General features: G+C 40.9%; 2 long non-coding RNA genes across 2 annotated transcripts; one reads left to right on the forward strand and one right to left on the reverse strand.

Moving 5' to 3' along the window:
• Window positions 1–275: 275 nt before the first annotated feature.
• On the forward strand, window positions 276–8,528 carry LOC124328879. Its single transcript, XR_006916528.1, has 6 exons — window positions 276–430; window positions 2,050–2,137; window positions 4,424–4,851; window positions 6,423–6,697; window positions 6,798–7,664; window positions 7,735–8,528. It is a non-coding gene; the product is annotated as an uncharacterized LOC124328879 (long non-coding RNA).
• LOC124328883 lies at window positions 4,417–5,512 on the reverse strand. The gene is made up of 3 exons (XR_006916529.1): window positions 5,093–5,512; window positions 4,663–5,038; window positions 4,417–4,600 (listed from the first exon to the last, which is right to left on the reverse strand). It is a non-coding gene; the product is annotated as an uncharacterized LOC124328883 (long non-coding RNA).
• Window positions 8,529–10,406: the final 1,878 nt, after the last annotated feature.

The raw sequence follows: 10,406 nt of genomic DNA on the forward strand, positions 1-10,406 counted from the left end.
GAGAAATCAACAACACACCAACAATTGGAATAAGGAGCTATATAGCTGCTGCATGGGCTCCTGCAGCAGTCTAGGATGTAGCCTATAGAAAGAAAGGAGGATATAGGATGGCGGAATATAACGATGCGCATCAATCGCCCGGGTCCAACTGCTGCTGTGTATATCACCTTCTTCAAGTCCCATCGCAGTCGTTTTTTTGAAGTAGTAGGGAGCGCGCGGGAGAAAATAGAAAAGGGACGCCGCCGGTCAGATCCTGATTCAGTCGTCGACGGGATCGCGTCGCACAACGACGTGTGCACAGCCCGCCGTTGTATATGTGTGTGTGTCTGCTATAGATTCGTGAGTGGGGGGTATACAACAACAACAAGAGAGTGAAGTTGTGCGTGCAAATCATTTGGTCATTCATCTCTCCGGGAATTAATAACCGCAGGTAAGAAACAAACAATATAAGACATAAAATAAGAAATAAAAGAAATAGAATAAAAGAAAGAGAGAATAAGGATTTCAATTTGTAATTGATTGATTGTGTCCCCGGAGGGCAGGGTTATTAGAGAGGGTGGGATGGATGTATTCCCGGACAGGGAACTCCACTTTGATTCATGATGGAATAACCAACGAGCTCTAATATAATGGCCAGTGCTGCTGCTGCTGCGCTGTGTGCTGTGTGACAGTTTCACAATTGATTACATTATAGAGCCAACTGGCTATATGATACAGCTATATAGGATCCCATTCTCTATCTCATTATAAATCCTGCGGATATGCATATCTCTCACCACCATTTTATTTTTATTTGTTGTATTTTGTTCAAATAAATTCCGGAATGACAACTCACAGAAAGGCAAAGTTTTCTCCCGGGAGGATTTTTTGGGGGTTTTAAAAATAATTGCAACACGGAATTATATTTTGTGCAGATTGAGGGACTCTTTTGAGTTGAGGATAGAAAAGGAGCAGCACGTCCTATCCACATGCGCCCGTCCATTTAGACTCCAAGTGCGTAATAAAGGCCAGCAGCTTGAAAGGGAAGACCCCCCACCCTATAGCCTACTATACAACACAACATAGATGGGACTTGATTGGATCAAATGGACTCGGCCGTTTAGAACGTGAAATGCTCCTTTTTTTCTTTGCAGGCAGCTCCTGCGCTGCTGGCTCCTTGCCCGAATGTGTAACTCCCGTTGATTGATTGATTGATTGACAGCTTACAAGCTTATACATCTGGACAGAGAAGAAAAAGAAGAAACTATATAGCCAGCACTTCTTTACTTTATTCTTTACTTTTCTCTAGCTCTCTCTGCCCGGGTAAATAGTGTGTGCACACTCGGACGTCATTTCGGGTCCGATTATCTAAGGAAGTCGACCCAAAAAGCCTCTCCTTCCTCTTATTTTCTTGTCCATAGCTCTTTCTCCGCCAGCAGAGAGGATATAAGCCAAGTCTCTATCGAATGTGTTTCCCATTTGGCCCAGTTCTCACAGGAGTTCGGCTCCTTCTTCTTCTTCTTCTACGTGAATTTGCGCGTGACGACCAAATGGCCAGACGCGTGAAAATGTCCGTTGTGTGTGTACAGCACTACAGACAACAGCAGCACACAGCATCGATTTGTTTTTGTTTGCCGTCCACTCCTGGAGGAAGGAAAAACTATTTGATCCTGGACGTTGCTCCTTTTTGGAGGGGGATGATGCTGGGCGAACGCGGGAGAGAGTCTGTTCCGGTCGTCGGGAGGCGTTGGAGCGAGAATCTTTCTCACAGCTCTGATATTACTTCCGCTTTTCTAAGCTACGTATAGTGATGTATAAAAATGTGGAGATAGGGTATAGGACTATAGGCGGCGCTAATAATCCAGCAGGCGGGGACCTCGTCCGTCTTCTTGGCCCCCCCTCCGGTCCGTTTAATCAATCAATCAACTATCCAATCAACACCAGACCCATCCCCATCCCCCGCGAAGAAACAATGAGAAAATGAGCTACTCTTTTTCGTATTTCTTTAATATTGATTTGTTGATGCAATTAACACTAACGTTGTCTATTGTTTCATTGAATAACATATAGCTACAGGACTATACACGAATAGCCATTCAAAGGCAAAAGAAGAAGAGAATACAAGGAGCCTCGATGTCACTGGTGGCCGTCATCGCTGGTTCGTTAACAAATCAATTATAATCAATGTTATATACGTAGATATGATGTATAGAAAATAACTGTGCGAGCGCTTGGGAGACGGCGAGTTGATTGAGATCAGAAGTAGATTACGTATAAATAATGATTTCTTCTTCTTCTACTTTTTTTTCTTGTTTGCAACTCATCTCCGGTCTGTCTCAGCTTTTTTCTTCTTCTATCGTCGTTTCTAACATATTGCTTCGTTTTTTCTTCTTCTTCTTCTTCTGTCTTGGCCTTTTGATCTCTTCTTCTTCTACTTTTTATCTGGTGGGCGTCGCAGATTGCATATCCGGCGAAGCGCATTCCGGCCGCCCCCTCGCGGGCCCATTATTATTCAATCAGATCTATCGGTCGTATAGCTTATACATATAGCCACGGCAAAAATAAAAAATGTCTGAAAAAGCCACAGATTATAATATTTGAAAACTTCTTCTTCATCATCTTTTGTTTTATTTCTGTCGGCTTTGCAGATTCTTCTGCAAATCGATCGATATTTGTGTGTATAGACATGTGGGAATTCGAAATTGCCGCCCTGTACAAATATAGAACGTATTATTATCAAGGAACCCCGGGAGGGAGAGATAGTCCAACAATCATTTGAATCCGTATAATTGCAGTTCAGGGGTGGTGTGCTGCTGGTATTCATCAAGAAAGAGTGCTGTGTGTCTATATATATAGAGAGAGTGTGTCCATAGTGTTTTTTAATCAAGCCAACTTGATTTTCTGGCTGCGCGCTGAGTCGACGAGTTAAATAGAAAGAAAGAAAATGGAGTTTGTGTGATGTGACGTGCTGGGTTTCTCTTGTAAATTTTCAAAAAGGGGCTTCCGGTTTAGTTTGTTCGTTTCAATTCAATCTCTTGCGTATAGTCTACTCCGCTCAACAGACAAAAGGTTAAGTGCACACACTGATGCTGTCTGTCTATGGTGGCAGCAGTGACAAAAGGGCATTCTCGAGTGCTCAGACACGCACAGCACATCACCCAAAAGTTGAATGGATCGGCGGTGTAAAATTTCAATGTTGTCGCTTTTTTTGTATTTTTAAATATTTGATTCCATCTAGCTCACTTCCGGTGTGTTAGTAGTGTGGGTGTCGTCTGTAATGCGAGTCGGCACGTACTGCTCACCTCCGTACCTCGCCCATTATCTATATTGAACGTGCTGCTGTTCACTCGCCGAAATCAACTTCAACCGAATGATATAACAAATAAGGTCCTAGATTCAATTGTCGATCGATTCAAAGTTAAAGGTATTATTTATATAAAATAAAAGGGAAAGCCTTTTGGTTTAAAAAAGGTGACGACGTTTGAATCAAAAGCGACGCGGGAAAAACGATCGCGAATATAAGCGACGAGGCACATACAGTTGAGCGGTCAGAGACTTTATAGAGAGGCGATAGAGAGGGAGAATATAAAGGGAGGAGGTTTCTCCTTTTATGTGTGGAGGGGTCGGTTTGAAGGAGGGGAAAAAAGGGGGGGGGGAAGGTTTCGGGCGAAAAAGGCAATATTGCTTAAAAGGGGGGTGCTCTATATTATGATTATTAAGGGAAAAGGGAATTTTTTTTTTCAAGCGATAGAGGGAAAAAGTAAAAATAGTAGCTACAGCAAACCTATCGTCTTAGACAAATTAAAAAAACAATTTGGTTGTTACCCGATCAAGCAGGAGGCCACTGTGAGGACGAAATAGTTACTGTAGACGAATAATCCGCCGCAGATGTGCTCGTCAAAGTGAGTCAGAGAAACTGTGTATGGGAATTCCCCAAGTAAAGCGTCATCGCCTTGGTAAAAGGCTGCAATTATTGCAGTAGGGGCCCCAGTCAAATCAAAAAGTCAAATCAGATTAACGATTGATTAAAGCACGTCTACGTAAACTATTATACCCAAGGCTGATCCTATATGAAAATGAAGGCTATCACAATAACAAACTTCATTCTACTGCTGTTACAAAGCGACCTTAAAAATTCGTTCGGGTTTTTTTTATTTCTTAAAAAGTCAGCATTCGTTCCCGTCGACAAGATTATCGCGTTGTCCAACCCATTATCGTGCCCGTTGCTTAACTTGTTTTTAATTTTTTTATATTTTCACCTCCATTGCTCGTATACGTACTGTAGACGTCAAAGAATTTATATGATATTATCTAAGTCAATAAAAGCCTGTTAAGGGTTCGGTAAAACCAGTTTATCTGGTAGACTTAAATTCATATTGCTTTATTTACATTTGAATAGTTACAAAACAGTCTTATTTATTTATTATTATTTTTTTAAATTTAGGCTGCACTGCAAGCCGGTGGTTGTTGGCCAGCATTCCGGTTCAACCACGCATAATAAGAGGACAGAGACCTGAGTAGCACCCAAGCCCATGACAGTAGCTTCTGGAAAAGTCGTGTTATCTTCGTTGTAGCAGATGAAGTCGACATGGCCCGCAGTGAATGCCATTGACGAAGATGTCTGTGTCCCAAAAGTCAAAATTGTGACAGCTGTGCGATAATGATTAATCTCTATGTACCGACCTCGATGACTGCCAGATTATTCAAGCCTAGATTCGCGTCATAGTTCTCGTGTGGAATGATGCTGATGACTTGATATCGACGCTCGTACGGCTCGGTGCTGGAGATGAGAGACAATTGTCCTACAACAACTGAAACTTGCGACGGTGACAAACTGTTGGATATTGACAAATATTTATCCTGGAATTAATTGTAATTTTTAGATTTTCTTTTTACTTTTGGACGCATGTGACTGTCGCGACGATAAATCGCGGATTGTAAATAAATCCGGCGCAGAGGTGCTCACCGTTTGTCGTGATGGAAACGACAAATGGGAATTCTCCTTCTTGAGCTTTAGTTCCTTCTAAAATTCGCTCTTGGTCATTTATCACATTTTCTCCTGTAAAATCACGACATTAAAAAGAAATCCAGTTAAATTGAGATGTTTGCGTACCTGCTAAAGCGTTATGGAGAAGACAGCAGAGAAAAATGGGAATGGTAGTCGTCAGTTTCATGACGGCGGCCGATTTAAAACCAAACTTTCCAAGTTTGAATCAGAGCAGCTGGTATCTATTAAAGCGGTTGAATTTTTCCTAGTTGATCACTCACCACTGGCGCTCTGCTACCTTTTTTACTTATGGAACGGCGCGGGGTGATCCCATAGGGGAGAGTGGGGCGATCTGGCGTTCGAGTTGGTTGGCTCAATTGAATTCTTGATAGGTTAGAATTGCAATAAAATATTGAAAAAATCAGGAGATGTAGATGTTAGTAATGCGCATCTTAAAACCAAATTTCATGGTAGTACGACGAACGGTTGAGGAATGAAAGGTAAAATAAATTTTTCGTCTTAAAATTGGGTCTTCCTACTTTGACTTTCGAATCAAATATCGGCTTTCCCGATTACTTTAAAATTATAAAAAAATCTGTAAAATACTCTACGTTATCTCTTCTTTAAGCCTGTTTAGTTTGTTTCATAATTACAATAGTTTAAATAAGAGATATTCAATAATATACTAAGACCCCTTTGTTTTATGACTTGAAACTTGCACCAACGGTAGACGACATAGTCTTCTTCATTTGGACAAAGTTTCAAATTTTTTTAATTAAACGCTGATTTTTGCCGATTTACATTTTTCATTTAAATGTCATAATCTTCAATATACCCAACAATAAGACAATTTCGGGAAATTTAGGAACGACGATGGTGACGGTTTTTGTGCCTATTGAAAGAAGGACGTGATGGTCTCTTGTTTTTTTAGCTAGCTTTTCCATCATAAATAAGGCAATTGGTCCTGGCGACATAAAGTTCGCACTCATATGCGAGTTAAACCGAAGGATCGTTTGACGGTTCATTTGATTTTGATTACCCTGCGGTCTAAATTGAAATTGTTGTTGAGAATTATAGAAGAAAGGGATTAATTGTGAATTATTATCCTGTTTTTTTTTCTTGTACCAACATCAAGTTTATTATTCTGTTTTTTTTTCTTACGTGCCCGATATAATGTTTCAGTGAGATTATTTATTTGGATTATCGTGTGATGACGGACGAGGAAATGATTCAGTTTGACGTCGTGTGGCTCAAATCACTTTGATTGCGTTTGTTGGATCTATTAGAAATATATAGACTCGAAGTTAGCGCGGGCCCAGTTGAGTGTAATGGATTTCCTTCCACCAGAGAAAGAGATCAGAAATGACTGTAAAGGGAAAACGTCAAACGATTGTTGTATTTTTAACGAAAAAAAGAAGGCAAAATACGTTTTGTTTTGTTTTATTCGCATCATCAGGTCTCATAAGTGGTGCTCCCATTTTTCCAACGTGGAAGTAATATTTCCCTTCGCAGAGGTTGATGTCTTTGTGACACTTTTCTAACCAAAGGCGTATCATGGTTTATAAACTGGAGGTCGAAGAACTGTAGTCTGCTTGCTTTGGTGTCTGCTTAAGCTTAAGAAAATGTTGGTGCATCTACTACGCGGAATTTTTGCGCTGGCTTCCCGGATCTTAATTGATCCCCGGATAGTCGAGAGCTGGACTAGATGTAGCCGCTGGTATTGCTGATCAGGTAAAGTAAATCTCGTTTTTATTGGGTCTCCCAGTTATTTTAAAATCTACCTACGAATTTGTGCACTTTCATCTTATTTTTTCTACTTTTATCTTATCAGCTAGAATTACACCCAAGCAGCTGGGAGAGGCTTCCTCAAACTCGCTCTAGCTCGTTTGGTAAGAACTAATGGAAATTTATTTTTCTTACATTGTTCTGCCTTTTTAAAAATTACCCTCCTTTCTCTCTCCTTTTCTCTTATATCCCTTTTAAATAATCATAAAAGAAGAAAAAAAGCGTGCAAAAATGTAATTGGAACAAATGCTTAATGATAAATCATTTTAATTTTTCGTTCTGACGGTCGACATGTAGGATTGAATCGATATAGTCGGATTGAGAAGAAGCTGCTTGCTTTTTCAGATTGTTTTTAATGGAAATCTCAGTCGTGTATCAGTCCTGTAAATCATTAATCTTAGTTTTTTTAAATGTAATCTTTGTAGATGACAAGGAAATTTGATTTAAAACAAAATCAGTCGTTTCTGTTTGGATTACTCACAAGATATGTGGGAACTTCCTTTTGCTTGAAGACAATGAAGCATCCCAATGGGTATGAAACCACATTGTCAGTCTACGGAGAGTCTTCTGCAGTAACACATTGTGATCGTGTGATGGATCGGTCGAATAATTATTGCCTATTACGGTACATCAACAACCTTGTAGTCAATAAGTACATGACTTGGATGTCCGGGTACGACGGGCATCGAAATAACTATCCTGTACGATATCGTTATCCGGCCCAGACAGAAAGGTTTCGAATCGCTATAGTACCATCAATCAAGTTTATCCTGAAAGTAATGAGCGTGATGATGATTCCGGTCGTGAACGAGCTGGGGTCGTTCATAATTACGCTTACCAGAACTCTGTATTAAACTACAACTACGGATGTCAACGTAATACCAACGAATATCATCAACCTGACAGTAATGGGGTAACACACAATAGAATCACACAACAAATGAGTCCTGGACAATTGCCCGTTTCTTGCTTTATTCCGGTAGGTGCGTCTGCCGAACCTGATACGCAAATACAAGACGACGCTCCATATGCTGACTCTAATAACCCGGTTAGTGTAATAGAATTTGAAAGCCCAGACCATGTTCCACCAAAAAATGATAACCCGGGTCCCGGACTGGATTATGATCCAATGGACGCTAATACACAGAACCAGAAACAACAGATGCGGCGTACGAAGAAGAAAAAGCCGATCTGGAAGCAGAGGACCATCACGAAATTTCACCAGATGCAGCACCGGAAGCAGATAAGGAAGTTGGTCAATCAAATTTTGAAGATCCCCCGTCATATCAAACTATGATTCCAAATGTATCGGAGAACATTGAAAAATCCCCGAATAGGTCCATGAAGTAGGCCTACTACCTCCAATTAAAAAAAGCAAAAATGGGTTTCTTAAAAAAATAAATTTGTTTTAACCAAGGAGACCGGGTGATGCAAAAAAAAGATAAGATTAAAGATAAATTTAAAAAAAAAAAAAAAAAAAGAAAATCCACGCAAAAAAAGAGCGCAGCCCTCTGTCCTTTTTGCTGGACTCTCCTAAGTGTAGGCCTAAGTGACGTAACCAAGAGACAAAAAATTCAAGTCATATGATTTCTTTTTCATCGACATCAACATCCTCTTCTTCCTCACTAGCTTGTTCGCTTCTTCATCATCAACACCCACTTCTTCCTCACATTCTTCTTTATCAAATTTTCAATTCACCCGTGAGATGTAATCTTGGAATTATATCACAACCAAATATTGTTTTGTAGTGGTGAAATAAAAAAAAATAAAACCTATAGTCAGCAGGACAAATCGTTGGTAGAACTTTGAAACATATTTTCAAATCTTCAATCGCCGAATCAAGGTTTTTTTTACAATTGCTATATCGGATGACTGCATAAGAGCTTCGTAAAGGTTTTGCTTAGCAGTAGAATCTTTTCGACTTTCCTGGAAAAATACAAAATCAAATAATAATGAGATAAAAATGTTTTAGTAAAAGTAACAAAGATTACCTTTAACAAGCAATCCACCACTCAAGCGCACCAAATCCATGGACCCCCCTTTTTCCCATTCCGCTATGGGACTTAAAAATCTGAAAAAAAAATTCAATATTCCCTGCCGTTCGGGAGATATTTATTGCTAAAGCACGGTCTAACAGGAGAGGTAGACAAACGCCATGGCAGCAGACTAATCAAGGGACTTAGAAGGTTCCTTAAAATTCCGCTTGGATCGCGGGCGTAGCTTGGTCAGAACTCTTCAATGCTGCCATTGCCGCTAATTGCCGCTGGCGGCTTGGGGTGGGATTCCACGAATATATCGAGGGAGGGGGGAGAGGGAGACTGTGCAACACAAACACAGCTGGTGGCCAAGCCACGCCCGCGATCCAAGCGGCATTTTGAGGAAGCTTCTAAGTCCCTTGATTATTCCGGCTGATCAGAGGGATAGGGCGTTTGTCTACCTCTCCTGTTAGACCGTGGTTAAAGTGTGGGTTTTTTCAAATTTTAACAATTTTGTGGGGTCTTTGGCATCGCTTTTTGGGTTAATGCTAACCTTTAAAAAAAAAAATTCTTACAAAAGTTTGCTCGGCCATCCCTCAACACCAATCCAAAAGAAATTTACATTCCGGATTAGATTGGCCGAGTTATTCCCAATCTAGTAAAGTGTAATTTTGACAAGTTTCCCACCCAGCTTAATCGCCATTTTTATCACTCTCCCTCGCGTTCCTGGCGGATGACAGCTGAAGCATACGAATTCTCTGCACCTCGGGCTTCATATTGCTGGCCAATAGACTATATGAAAGGGCCTACAGTATATTACCCGGTCTAAAGTGAAGGCCAGGAAAGCGTAGCTTTATAGCCGGCTTTATGCCGGCTTTGTTCCCATCGTTCCTGTGGCTTTATGCCGGCCTTGTGCCCATCGTTCCTGTGGCTTCATGCCGGCTTTGTGCCCATCGTTCCTATGGCTTTATGCCGGCTTCGTGCCCATCGTTCCTGTGGCTTTATGCCAGCTTCGTGCCCATCGATCCTGTGGCTTTATGTCGGCTTCGTTCCCATCGTTCCTGTGGCTTTATTCCGGCTTCTTGCCCATCGTTCCTGTTGTTTTATGCCGGCTTCGTGCCCATCGTTCCTGTGGCTTTATGTCGGCTTCATGCCCATCGTTCCTGTGGCTTTATGCCGGCTTCGTGCCCATCGTTCCTGTGGCTTTATGCCAGCTTCGTGCCTATCGTTCCTGTAGCTTTATGCCGGCTTCGTGCCCACCACTCGGACATTATATTCTTTCCGGTCGGTGAGTACCGTCTCGAAAAAACCAACCGTCCGAGACACAACAAAAAAAAGTCTTTTTCTTTTTCCAGCAACAACAACAACACGAGAAAAAAACAATTTCACGTTCCATAATTTTGTTTTCATTCATTCTTTCTTCCCAAAAAGAAACAATTCAAGAAAAACGGTACTATACAGAACAAAGTGTGCATTATTATTTCCCATTGATGAAAACGCTGGAATAAACAAATTCATCAGCCGAATAGAGAAAACCAGAGCCCAGTATTTCTTCGGAATGATGAGTTTGCTGGAACTTGTTGTCGTCCTTTTTTCTTTTTAGCCCTCGACTTGCTCTTTTTTCTTTTCACGATTTTATGAATGATGAGAAGCGCTCGTGGGGGACGACATTTACTATG

Source organism: Daphnia pulicaria, chromosome 1, assembly GCF_021234035.1.
Source record: "Daphnia pulicaria isolate SC F1-1A chromosome 1, SC_F0-13Bv2, whole genome shotgun sequence".
Taxonomy (NCBI): domain Eukaryota; kingdom Metazoa; phylum Arthropoda; class Branchiopoda; order Diplostraca; family Daphniidae; genus Daphnia; species Daphnia pulicaria.